At 41.4% G+C, this 11,905-nt stretch overlaps 1 protein-coding gene across 5 annotated transcripts in view; it reads left to right on the top strand.

Moving 5' to 3' along the window:
* The first annotated feature begins 374 nt into the window (after positions 1 to 374).
* Positions 375 to 11,905, top strand: part of NRK (Nik related kinase) — an 88,226-nt gene continuing 76,695 nt past the window's right edge. For 4 of the 5 annotated variants that reach the window (XM_015626530.3, XM_015626529.3, XM_015626528.3 and 1 more), the window contains exon 1: positions 376 to 440. The gene's annotated coding sequence lies outside the window, so the exon portion shown is untranslated. Of the gene's footprint in view, positions 441 to 11,905 lie in introns of all 5 variants that reach the window. The other variant, XM_015626532.3, reaches the window with a different exon arrangement.

Below are 11,905 nucleotides of genomic sequence, written 5' to 3'. Positions count from 1 at the left end.
GTTTCACAGCAGAGGACAGCAGCTCAGTCTCCAGGCTAGCTCAGGGTGGTAAGGCTCAGGAACCTGCAGTTTTTCCTTATTCTGCCAGCAGTTGAATTCTAGTATTTTTAATACACACATCCATTTATTTATTGTATCTGCTGTAGTACCTGCCAATCTTCACAGAGTTGTTTTGTATATAGAGTTTTGTGAAACTTGACTGAAAACTTAAATATTAATGCATTTCTTACCCTGTGGTTTGGCAGTTTCCCCTTTAGTGTGTAATGCAGATCGTTAGGAGATGTGCCTGATTTCCTTTTGATGGTGTACAGTTAGTTTATGTTATGAATTGGTTGCTGGAATCCAGATGATGTTATTTCTTCTGCTTTTTGCAGGACCCTGCAGGAATATTTGAACTGGTGCAAGTTGTTGGAAATGGGACATATGGACAAGTCTATAAGGTTTGGATGCCTCTTTAATTTAGGATTCTGTTCTTGATAAAGCTGTATTACCTAAGGTAGAAGCAAGCACCATTCAAGAAGGCAGACAATTGTTCCCGTAATAGCCTGGTTTATCTTGCTCTCTTTTCTGCATACTGCAAAATGTACTTCCTGTGAAATTCCATGGCCCTTCCTTCTGTCCTGTTTTCATGTTTTCCCTTTGCTGCCACAAGTCACATGAACAGTTTTTGTACTGACTTGCCTCTCCTCTGTGCTTACTTTCTCCTTTTCAATTTTATTTAAAAGGTGTCTGGCAGAAATTTACATCAGTGATGGCTGAATCTGGCCTGGAATGGGTGAAGTTCAAAACTCAGACAGCAGTGCTCTTCAACACAGAGGTGTCAATTAACCCTGCTCTGCAGGCAGGCAATGAAGTTTTTGATTTCTGTCGTTACCTTTGTCACTGTGGTATCAAAGCAGAACCACCAGACAAGAAACTACAGCAATTAGCATTGTTTGCCACAACACAGCACTCTGTACACTATGCAGTGCACAGCTTACTTTAGTTATAACAACAAGCCTAGAAAAGTGTTCTTTCACTGTGAAGCCTTCCCTAAAAGTGATTTAAGAAGAGGAAATAGTTGTGATTAAATAGAGAACCAAGTTCCATTTCAAGAACGAAGGCAGAGGAAGGAGAAGGCCATGCTGCTGAGCCCTTGAAGGTACATCAGAGGAACAGTGGCATTGGAATAAGTCTGGTGTTGCTTCTCCCTCAGGTCCCACTTCTGACAAGCCCCTGCTTGGCAAGTCCTTGTGTGTGAGCAGGTTCTTTGTGCATTGATCCCTCTGAGGGAAAATGCAGAAAGGTCCTGGTGCAGCAATGCAGGATTGTTCTTTCTCCTGTGCACTGGATACATGCTACATTTTGGTGGCTATCCTCTGGTGGCAGATCTGCTCTAATCACATTTTACTTTCCCTTTGAAGCTATAGGTTCTGGAAAATGCTTCACAGGAGCAATTCTGAGAAGTCTCTCTTTTCCCATGCTACCATTTTATTATTATTATTATTATTATTATTATTATTATTATTATTATTATTTTATTATTTTTTTTTTGTCAGAAGCAGGATCTTTCTCATGTAACTCTTTGTGGTGGTAAAGTCTGTGTTGTTTCAGAGATTGTCATTCAGATACTTCTCAGAATACTACTGAACTAAAAGTACATGCTAGGGGTTCACATGGACAGATTAGAAGCCAGGAGAGATTTAGAGGTGCTGTTGTTTTTTACCTGCAAAAAGATCCCAAAACCTCTCGAATGTTCTGTTCAATAGTTGACTTGCTTTTTGTGTCTGGATTTATTTTATATTGGGAGAGAAAAATTTCAATCTAGTAATCTTTTATGAGTGTTGAGTTTGAATCAGCTGCTTAGTCATGGCAGAAGCAGGAAGGAACAACGTAGTTTGCTTCTGTGCTGCAAAAGAAAATGTTTTGAGCTGTCATGTAGCTCACTAGAATGTTAGTTGCCAAAATGTGCAAGAAATATTGACAGTGACAATTTAAAATTGTACCCAAAGGCTTCTCTCCACTGAGCATGCAGGAAAGCAGGGTCTGACAGCTCTGGGAATGGGCTGATCTGAGTCTCTGCTCATTCTGCACTTGCTCCGGCTGGAACTTCTGTGTAGCATGTCCTCTAATCTATAAAATGCTAGGACTGGTAGCGTGAATGAATGGAATTCTGAAATCATTTTGCAGTTTGTCTGCTATAGGCATGTGATTATAAATATTTAAGTTGTAATGTAGTCTCTGTTATCCATATACTTTACTCATATCATTAGAGCATGTTTTTATTCTCCTGAGGTGTTAGATTCTTCCTTATGATCAGAAACTACACATAATCAAAGAAAAACTTATTTCAGGCTAAATAAATTATATTCAGGATTACTAAATTCCTTTGTTGTCTGTGAAGAGGATTCATATTTTAATATATGCAACTCTATAAAAACGAAAATAAGATTTTGAGGATTCATCATTACGATTTGGAAAACGGTGTTTAACAGATTTATTGAAGGAGAGTATTATTCATACTGAATTATTCCAGTTCCAGCTCAGGGTTTTCTAAAATGAAATGGAAGAGGTATGAATTTTACACATAACAATGCTAGAGCTGAGTAGAAATGTTACAAAGATTTGTGTATAATAGCTGACTAAAAGCCAGCAGATTTTTTTTGACAGCTTATGAAGTAGTAGGACATAAATACTCCAGTACTGGCAACTTCAGCCTTTGGGAAGCATGAATTGGATGTGGAAAAAATTCCAGTGGTAGCCAGAACTCTTGAGACTTAGTCTTTATTACCTCTTGAAATGACAGGTGAGTTTTTCAGTTAATTCCTGGTTTCCATGTGCTGGAATCCAAAGAGCAATCCTATGTAAGAGGTGATTCAGAATAATGCCATGGGAGGTGGTAGCACAGAGTCTTCCCTGACAGTAAGGGAAAACTGAAAGTAGTTGGAAATAGTGCTTTTGGTGTTGGTTGGCAGGTAGGAGTATTGACTCTTCCATGCCTTTGTCTCCTCAGTGCTGAGGAGCTGAAGGTCAGATAGTGTCCAGTCTCTGCACCATCTCCATTGGATGCACATGGGAAAGATCAGTTTCTGAGCATCCCATGCACCACTTCTGGCAAGGTCTGTCCATCCTCCTGCATACTCTTGAGGCCAGGGATGAAAATGAGTGTGCAGGGCATGAGCAGTTGCTCTCCAAAGTATGAGGGCCAGCACTTCTGAGGGTTTCTAGAGCTGCTGATCATTAAGGACCTTTGGACAGCAGAGAAATGTTTTGTATCACGTAACTGTTGGTGTCATCTGGAGGAAGTGAGAAGACTGAAGGTGTCACTTCGGAAGTCCTTGGGATCTGTTGAGACATTGCACTGTTGTGAGTTCTTTGCCTATTCCCATTGTCTCCAGGAGTTTATCTGCATGGACTCCTCTGAAGTGCTGGGCAGTGATGGGCCATCACCCAGCCTTGATGCAGAACACTTGTGTGCTGGTCTGTGCTTGTGTGTAATAACTAATAACTGTTGTTTAGTAATAACTAAACTCTAAGTTTGGGGGAAGTGAAATATTTTTGTCAAAGATTTCTGCTGTTAGTTTCATAATCTTTGATGAGAGGTGTTTCTTCCATAGAAGCCTGTTAATGCATTTTCTATGCTCCCATTTTCAGTGCAGGGTCATTTTTATGTTGAGTGAATGGGGAAGGGGAGATACAGAGGCAGCTGAAGGGGTTTCTGTTTTTGAAGTGTTTGGGTCACACAATTCTTCCTGAGCTCTGGAAGAGGCTGTGAGACCCTGAGTTTATGGCTGCTCTGTTTTTTCAGTTGTCAAGGTGAAGAGGAATTGTTCCTAATCCTCCTCTTTCAGCCATGCTCTGACAGTCCTCATCTTTCTGAAGTTTTCATAGACCAAATGAGGTTAGCAATGGTGTTTTCTGATGTCAAGAGGCACCTGACTGGGGCTTTTGTCTTCCTTATTTTTAGTGATGTGGATTAGCCTTCTCCTGGGCTTGCCATTTTTCAGTGGCCTAGGGAAAGAGAGGCCAGTGTCTTTGCCTAGTTCCAGGGGCTGATGTTTTTTGGCACAGGAACTTGGAGGCTGGTGATAAACCCTGACAGATTTGCAGCTGCTGTGTGTGCAAAATGGTTGTATCTTTAATGGAGCTTGAGGGACAGGGAGCTTGGGAGAGGTGCCCTGGTTTGGAGCTGTGACAGTCAAGAGGGAAGATGTGGTTTCCCAGTGATGCAGCTGATGAAGAAGCAGGAGGGCTGTTGCTGGGGCCTTGCAGGTGTGGAAGCAACCCTGCCTTCCTGTAGTGATTCTGCATAGCTAATATTTTTATTCCTCTGTGGTCACATAGGACTCAGGGGACAAAAAGGAAGCAGCTCTGAGTAAGGAAGTGTATGGGGTTTTGTTTGGTTGGTTTTGGTTTTTTTTTTAACACAGTTGCTTCTTGGCACTGAATTGAGCTTCAGTTGCTGGCATGAATCATGAGTTACTTTGCTGTTGATGTAGAGTGGCAGGAGTGCAGCAAAACATAAATACAATGTTTCAGTTTATCTTAATTTGAAAGTCTGTTAAGGTCGTCATATTCCATTCCACTGAATAACTGGCTGCTGTCATTGAGTTTGGAGTGATGGAGGGGAAGGAACCTGGGTTTTTTGTGACTGGGTAATGTGGGGAAAGAATCACCTAACCATGCTGTTATGGAGTGTTATAATCTGTGGACTGTGTTGAAACCTTAATTCATGGTAGTACCTGGAAGGTTAAATTTAAGAAACATTACAGTTATGTTCAGTATAATCCAAATGGTGAATGTGTATAAACTGAAAACTTTAAAACCATCCCTTCTGTGGGTGGGTCAGAAATAGCCACTTTCCAAAGATTGTGTCTTGGGGCTGAAATGCAATTTTAGAGTCTCCAAAGTGCTGCAGAGATGTTAAAAATGACACGTAATCTGAGGTTGTTTTGTTGTCATTTGTGGTGAGTTACAGTCTTCAAACTAATCTTAATCTTCAGGGCACTGAGATTTTGATGAGTCAAGAAGGGAAATCAGTTGTACTCTGTAGAAATGGCAAAATGCTGCTCTATTTCACTAGCAGTTGGTAAAAGTGCTTGTTTGTCTATCCATTTGCTTTATTTTGGTTTTTTGGTAGCAATGCCTTTTTCTTCGTCCTAAAATTAAGAGCCAGACACAGTTAAGGGATAAAGGGATTTTACATCAGTGTTTAATAAGGATCCTTTTGGTGCAATAATTCATCAAGGTGGAATATGCACACACATGGTAGATCATGTATACAATTTTATAGACCTTGCAAATTAGTGTATCTAACGAAGATGTCCCAGTGAGAGGCTTGAATGAATAATGTGACATGTCCCTATTCTAAAGTGTTCCCCCCAGATGGGCCAGTCCTAGTTTACAGGATGTGTTCTAGGGGAGGCTCTGCTTTCTCAAAATAGTGTAAGGCTTTCCTGCCTCCAGCTGTGAGGCCTTTAGGATGTTTGCTCTCCTGGCCTAGCAGAGCACCAGGACTATGCTATTCTGAGTAAGTATTCTGAGCAAGTATTCTATGACTATTCTAGCCTTAAAGAATTAAAAGTATGCTAAGGGCATAAGAATACATAAAAGGTATAGAAAAAGAAAAGGCAAAAATCATTGTGGCAGCAGTGGAAGAGCTGATTATCTTGTCCACATGAAAAACTAGTTAATTACAGTAGGCAGCAGTGTATAAAGTCACTGCCAGCAGTGCATGGGATGGAGTCAGCAGCTCATGCACAGATCCTTGGTTGGCTTGTGCAAACAAATAATGGAGATTGCTGCTCCTGGCCACAGGGATCTCTCAGGAATACACCTGAACTTACTGTGTGCTGCTGCCATTGTAGTAAGATATGAAATGCTGCTGTGCTTATGAGTGGGTTGGCCTGAAAACTGAAGGATGTAGGGCTGCAACACCATTGATACACTAGAGAGGTGTGGGTTGGGGTTTTGATATTTAACTTCTTCAGTTTTTGATAAGACCCTTGAAGTCTGCATGCTACCAGGTGTGTTTCTTCATCAGTGTTCTCTCAGTTGTCTGCAAATCCTAAATACACTCCCATAAATGTCTCCATGCCTTTCTTATTGCTTCCACAGCACGACTGTCCTTTTCCTTCCCATCAGAACATTCCACATCAGGTGTGGAATTGGCATCCTTGATACAAGGAGGGCAAACTGTGCCTTGGACTCCATCAGCAAGAGCCTAGCAAGCAAATCACGGGATGTGATTGTTTTCCATGCTCTTGTCAGGCCACACCTGGAATGTTGTGTCCCATCTTTGCTCCCTCAGTTGCAGAGATGTTGAGAACCTGAGAGGATTCATCAGGAGACCACTAAAACATTTAGTGGGTTGAATAAGGGAAGGCTGAAGGAATTGGATGTTTTCAGCCTTGGGAAGAGAAGGCTGAGGGCAGCCTGGTCTCAGTTTTCAGGTGCTTCAATGATGGTTGGTACAGGAGGTGCCAGTACAGGGGTGCACAGGACAAATGGGTTGCTCAGGAAAAGTTCCATTTGGATGTCAGAAAAAAAATTCTCTACCATGAGTCATCACTGGAATAGGTTTCTTGTGGTGGTTGTGGAGCCACCCTTGCTGGAAATATCCAAGGCTGTTTGACAGTCTTGGTTAATAAAACCTGTCCCTGCTTTTAACAGCAACTGGAACCATGTGTTCCTAGAGGACTTTTCCAATATCAGCTTGAGTTCAAGATGTACCTACTATCAACCCTGCCTATTACAGTGTGAATTACTAACTTGGAAGATACAAAATCCCCCCACTTTCATTTGAAAAAAATATATATATTATTTTTTATTTTTTATTTTATAAAATAGGTAGTTCATGGTGTGTATTTAGTTGTCAGATAAAGGAGTATTTTTGTGCCAGGGTTTTTTAGGGGTTTGGCATTGTGTTTGTTGGGGTTTTTTTTAAGTCTTGGCTTCCCTGCCTACTTGCATAGCAGTGCCAAATTATATTCAGCACTGGATTTTAAAATAATGGCTCAAACATTCGAAATTAATTAGCAAATTGTGAAGTCCTGGTTCTAGTTAGTGAATATTTCAGAGGAACTCGATTAAGATTCTTAGGAGCCAAACTAGTTTATCAAAAATAGAAGAGTAAGGATATGAAAAAAAAACCTCTTAGCTGTGGAGTGTCTCTATAAAATAAAGGCTCTGACTGAACAGAGCAATGTACAATAATTAGATGTGCCATTAAAAGTAGTAAAATCCTTGCAATTTATTTGTTGACAGGCCTGCTGCTTTTAGGTCCTCCATGTTTGGGACCTAAAAGCCCAGGTGGGAGATGCATTTTCATCCTAAACTGTTGGCATTTTGAGCTCATGTTGCATAACACTTCAGATTTTGTCACTGGGTCATGCTATTTTGAAGGTAAGAGAACGTGCTAAAAATGCACTGGTGGTAATGTGAGTGTAGTAGGAAGTAGTTCAAACTCTTAATGCTCAAGCACTTCACTGTGCCCCAAACACCTCATTAGAGACATTGATTTCAGTAATCCTGACTGCTCAGTGGCATCCAGATTCACACCAGTGATACACATCAGTGTGTGCTTCATGGGTCTGAGTTTTGTCATATCCAGCCCTCTCAGGAGTATTTTCTTTGTATATGATATGTAAATTTGTGGAACTTGGGGAAAACTCCTAATTGTCTATTTGCAGTCCAGAAAACCATGGCTATAACAGTTAATGAATGAATGACAGGATATTGCTTAATTTTAAATAGCAGAAAATCTAGAGTGTTGTTTATAGATGTTTGAACCAATTCCCACGACAGGTTAGCTTTAGTAACTACTTCTTTCACAGTGAACTGCAGGATTTTAGAGCCTGATGAGGACATGTCACCTGATCTCTGTGTCTCTGTTTATTTCTTAGAGCTCCTTATGAATTGTACTTTCTGAGTCTGCTTTAATGTCCTGAAGAGTGCACATATGTTTTTTTGAAAGTCTTTCTTTGGTACCTCTGGGCTATAGCTAATGGAGCATAATAAAAGGAACAACCAATCAGTTGGTTTCCTAAAATGGAAGAAGCAACTATTTTTCAGCTCTTTGTTGTATGCTTTGTATTTTTCACGGTCCTTGTGTATTATAAGTCTGCCCTTGTAACCTACTGACCTTGTGCAATTCCTGGAAGGTTCTCAAGATTTGCTTTAGAAGCACCTACTCAAAGTCCATTTCTTTCCCATCCCCTTCTTCCCACCCTTGAAAATACTGAATTTTAGTAACTTCTGAGATCTTACAGCTGGGCAGTCCAGAAGACACACTTTGTAGCAAACTGTGACCTTTTCAGTGTCCTGCATGATGTTATTGCTGTGGTCTGGGGCAGTGCCCTTAGGAGCTCCCCGTGTGTGAAAAAGGCGATTTTTCATAAAGGTAAGAGAGGGGCTGATGTGGGCAGCTGTGGCTCAGGAGATCCTGCTTCTCTTCTCCTCTCTGCTTCCCATCATAGCTAAAAACCATGAATTCGCTGGAAATGGAGCTCTTCAAGTCAGTGTAGCTGTTAAAATGGAGGCAGCCCTTGTTTTTGTGAAGTGTCTTGGGATTTTGGTTAGGAGGAATTAGTGTGCTTATGGAGGTGATTTGTGAAAATTGGTTAGCAGCCACTTACTGAACAATATGCTGTTTGAAAACAGTTTCACTTGAATCCAAACATGGGCTCAAGAGAAACCAGAGTGGGAAAATTTCAAGAAATGAGTTGGCTTTTGTTTTTAAACTTTGTTTCAGAAATGTCAAAACATTACATTTAATTTGCTTCATTTGAATATACATTTAAATTCAGGAGGATGTTTAATAGATTGGGGGGGGAAAGGTACAGTCATACTGAAATAATTTGGCATGACAAAAAGAAATGTGAATATTAATGTGAATTATTCTGAGTTTGTATTCTGAGAGGAGTGTTTGCAACCAAAAGAGAGACCAGTTGGCAAAACACAGACATTTTGTTGGTATTTACTGAATACTGAAGTTTACTACATTCTGTTTTCTGACTGTGCAGTTGCTACATCTGATATGAGCTTTTTTAATGCAATTTTTTCTTGTATATCTATTGTTAAAAATGGAAACATTTAGAGGAAAAGGTCATAAGAGGAATGTGTGATGGCCTTCTGAAAAAAAAAATTACTCAAGTTCAGTAAAATGTAGATATCTTTCTTATTTAGAATGCTGAATTTTAGCAAGTCATTTCCTCAGTATTTAAAAATAACAAGGGTAACCAGATTACTAATTATTTCTGTTGCAGTAGATTTGTCTACTTCTGTTTTACTCTTGGCTTTAAACCTGTGAACAATTGTACTAAAATATGCAACAAAACCATCATGAAATAAATATGCATATGACTTCGATAATGGATTCTCAAATGTATTATTTACACAGATTGTTCATGATGTTGTCTTGTTATATGGAAAAAGGAAAGAGCTAGAAAAAATAATATTTGTTTTTTGCAGTCTAACATGAAATATTTATCGTAACAGGCTTCTTGCGAAGATTCTGCCCCCAGAAGCCAAATCTTATCAGTAGATATCTGATTGCCTTTTATTATTATCAGAGGGTAGAGTTAGGAGTTGGGGGCCAGCATTACATCACGTTTAGAAAATCTAATTACTGTGGTGGGATCTTCCAGTTTTTGTGTGTTTTGCCCTGCAGAAGAGGACAGGCAGCACCAGTGCGTGACTCGGGGGTGCCAGACCATTCCTGCTTTGGGATCCCTTCGGGATGAAGGGTGGTTTGTTTCCAGAGACACTGGGCTGGGCTTTCTTGTCCCTCCCAGTGAAAGACAGCCAAGTTTTGCATGCAGGCTAGTTGGGAGTCGAGGGGTGCCCAGTGAGCCCTGGAGTGGCTCAGATGTGGAAGGGGTTGGAGGCAGTGAATGCGGTGCTCTGAGGGCACACTGAGCTTTTTGTGCATGTGCAGATCAGCCTAAGCAGGTCTGACATTTCCCAAAGGCATTTGAGCTCTGGTGCACGTGCAGATTGCTGGGTGCCCAACTGGGACAGCTTCCCTGGCAGAAAAAGGGCTTGTGTGGGGAGAAGATGCACAAATGGTCACCTGCTCTCCAAAAATGTGCCTGAAAATGGAAAAAGGGTGAAGGAATAGAGAGGATGGACTAACTTTTGGACACTTGGAAAAAAATCAGTCAGAACCCTTTTTGAGTAGAGGAAGATACAAAACAAAGACTGAAAGGTCAGGTCTCTGATAGCACATGTTGGAGAATAAAGAACAGAGAGGATTTTGGACTCATCCTTCCCTAAGTTCCCCTCTTCCTTTCTTCACATTATATTGGTTTGTAGGTACCCACCTGTGGGAGGACTTTGCATGGCCTGTGTCCCTGGCCTGCATGATGCAGTTACAGTATTTTCATGCTGGCAAGGGAGTCAGCCTGTACTCATTCATTGCATGAATGCTCAGGTTTCTGCCCACGTTTGCAAAGCACCTTCTGCCTTTGTGAGGCTGTTCAGAGTCACAGCAAGCTCCTGGTCAGGCCTTAGAATGTCATTTGCATTCCTACATCTGCCAAAGTCACAGTTCTCTGACCAGGAATGAAAAAAACCTGCTTTATCAGGGCTGGGTGATGGCTGGAGCCTGCATGGCACATGCCCTGTCTATCACACAGATGGGTTTTGAATGTCATAGTGAATATATGAAATATCTGGCTGGCTAAGCTTTTGTGGTTGCTGTATCCTGCACTGTTTACATTGCTCTGGCAGATCTCTCCCTTTCAAAGTTATTAATATTAAAATAGAGCATTTCTTTATGTGGAGCCCAGCTCTGTTAGGGGTGGCTGGAAGGTTTCAGACACCTGTGCTGGGATGGAGGCAGTGCTGAGCCACACCAGGGCTGGACAGGGATTGTAGGTGCCAGAGGAGTTTGGGCTGGAAATGACACAGTGGTCTGTAAATTGTGGTTCTTGATGAGGAGCCTGTCTGGTTGAATCCTCTGGTGTGTAAATGCTGCCTGATCTTCTGGAGAGGTTGTACCTTCAGATTAGGTGAGCATATGCCAGCAGTGGGTTTTCTTTCCTTTCTGGCTTCCTTTATTGCCAGTAGCATGAATGTCACTGTACAGTGCCCTGTTGTGTGAGCTGTCAAAAGCCATTGTGTGATGTGAAAAGTCCCCAGAGATGGCATGATGCATTTTGATTTCTCCTTGTAGAATTGGGAGCAATCAGAAAGAGAAATGGGAAGGCTGCTGCCTCTGCCTTTTCCCCCACCCTGGGCAGGCTGGTGACCGTGCAGTTCTCCAGGTGTATTCCAGGAGCTGGTTGTGATAATCTGATGATAATCTGTGATAATCTATGAACATCTGTCCTGCCTGCCAAGGAGGACATCCATGTTTGTGAATGACCCTTTATTAGCAAACTGTTTGCAGTACAGGAGGTGACACGGAGGGCTTTGCATTTTAATTTCTTTTGTTATTCCCACCCTTACTGTGTTTGCCTTCGGTGCAGCCGTGCATTTCTGCAGATGTGCTGCTGTGGTTTTGTGGCCCCAGCTGACATCTTCAGGTGTGTCCATGGGTGCTGGGGTCTGTCTGTAACAGGGCGTGTGCCTGGACCTGCTGGTGGAGCAGAGCAACAGCTCTCTTGAGGTTTGGCAGAAAATAGTTTCTTTCTATTTTTATATTTTTACCTTGGTGATAACAAGAGGAAGCTTTAGCAGGTAGGAGGTTTATGCTTTGCCACAAAATCGAGTTCTCACATATCAGTGCAGTGAGGGCAAAACCACAAGCTGCACCCACCCCTGGCTGTGGGCAGCATTTAGTGTCCCAGTTAGTGATAAAACCCATGTTCTCTCTCACTGGATCATGAGTCATATGAATATTAGATTACTACAGTTAATTGCTGACTTTTCTAAAACAAATTCTCTTCTAAGAAGAAGAAGAAGAAAGAGTTGGTAACAGAAG

Source organism: Parus major, chromosome 4A (assembly GCF_001522545.3).
Source record: "Parus major isolate Abel chromosome 4A, Parus_major1.1, whole genome shotgun sequence".
In the NCBI taxonomy this organism is placed as follows: domain Eukaryota; kingdom Metazoa; phylum Chordata; class Aves; order Passeriformes; family Paridae; genus Parus; species Parus major.
This window is presented reverse-complemented; position numbering and strand designations above follow the sequence as displayed.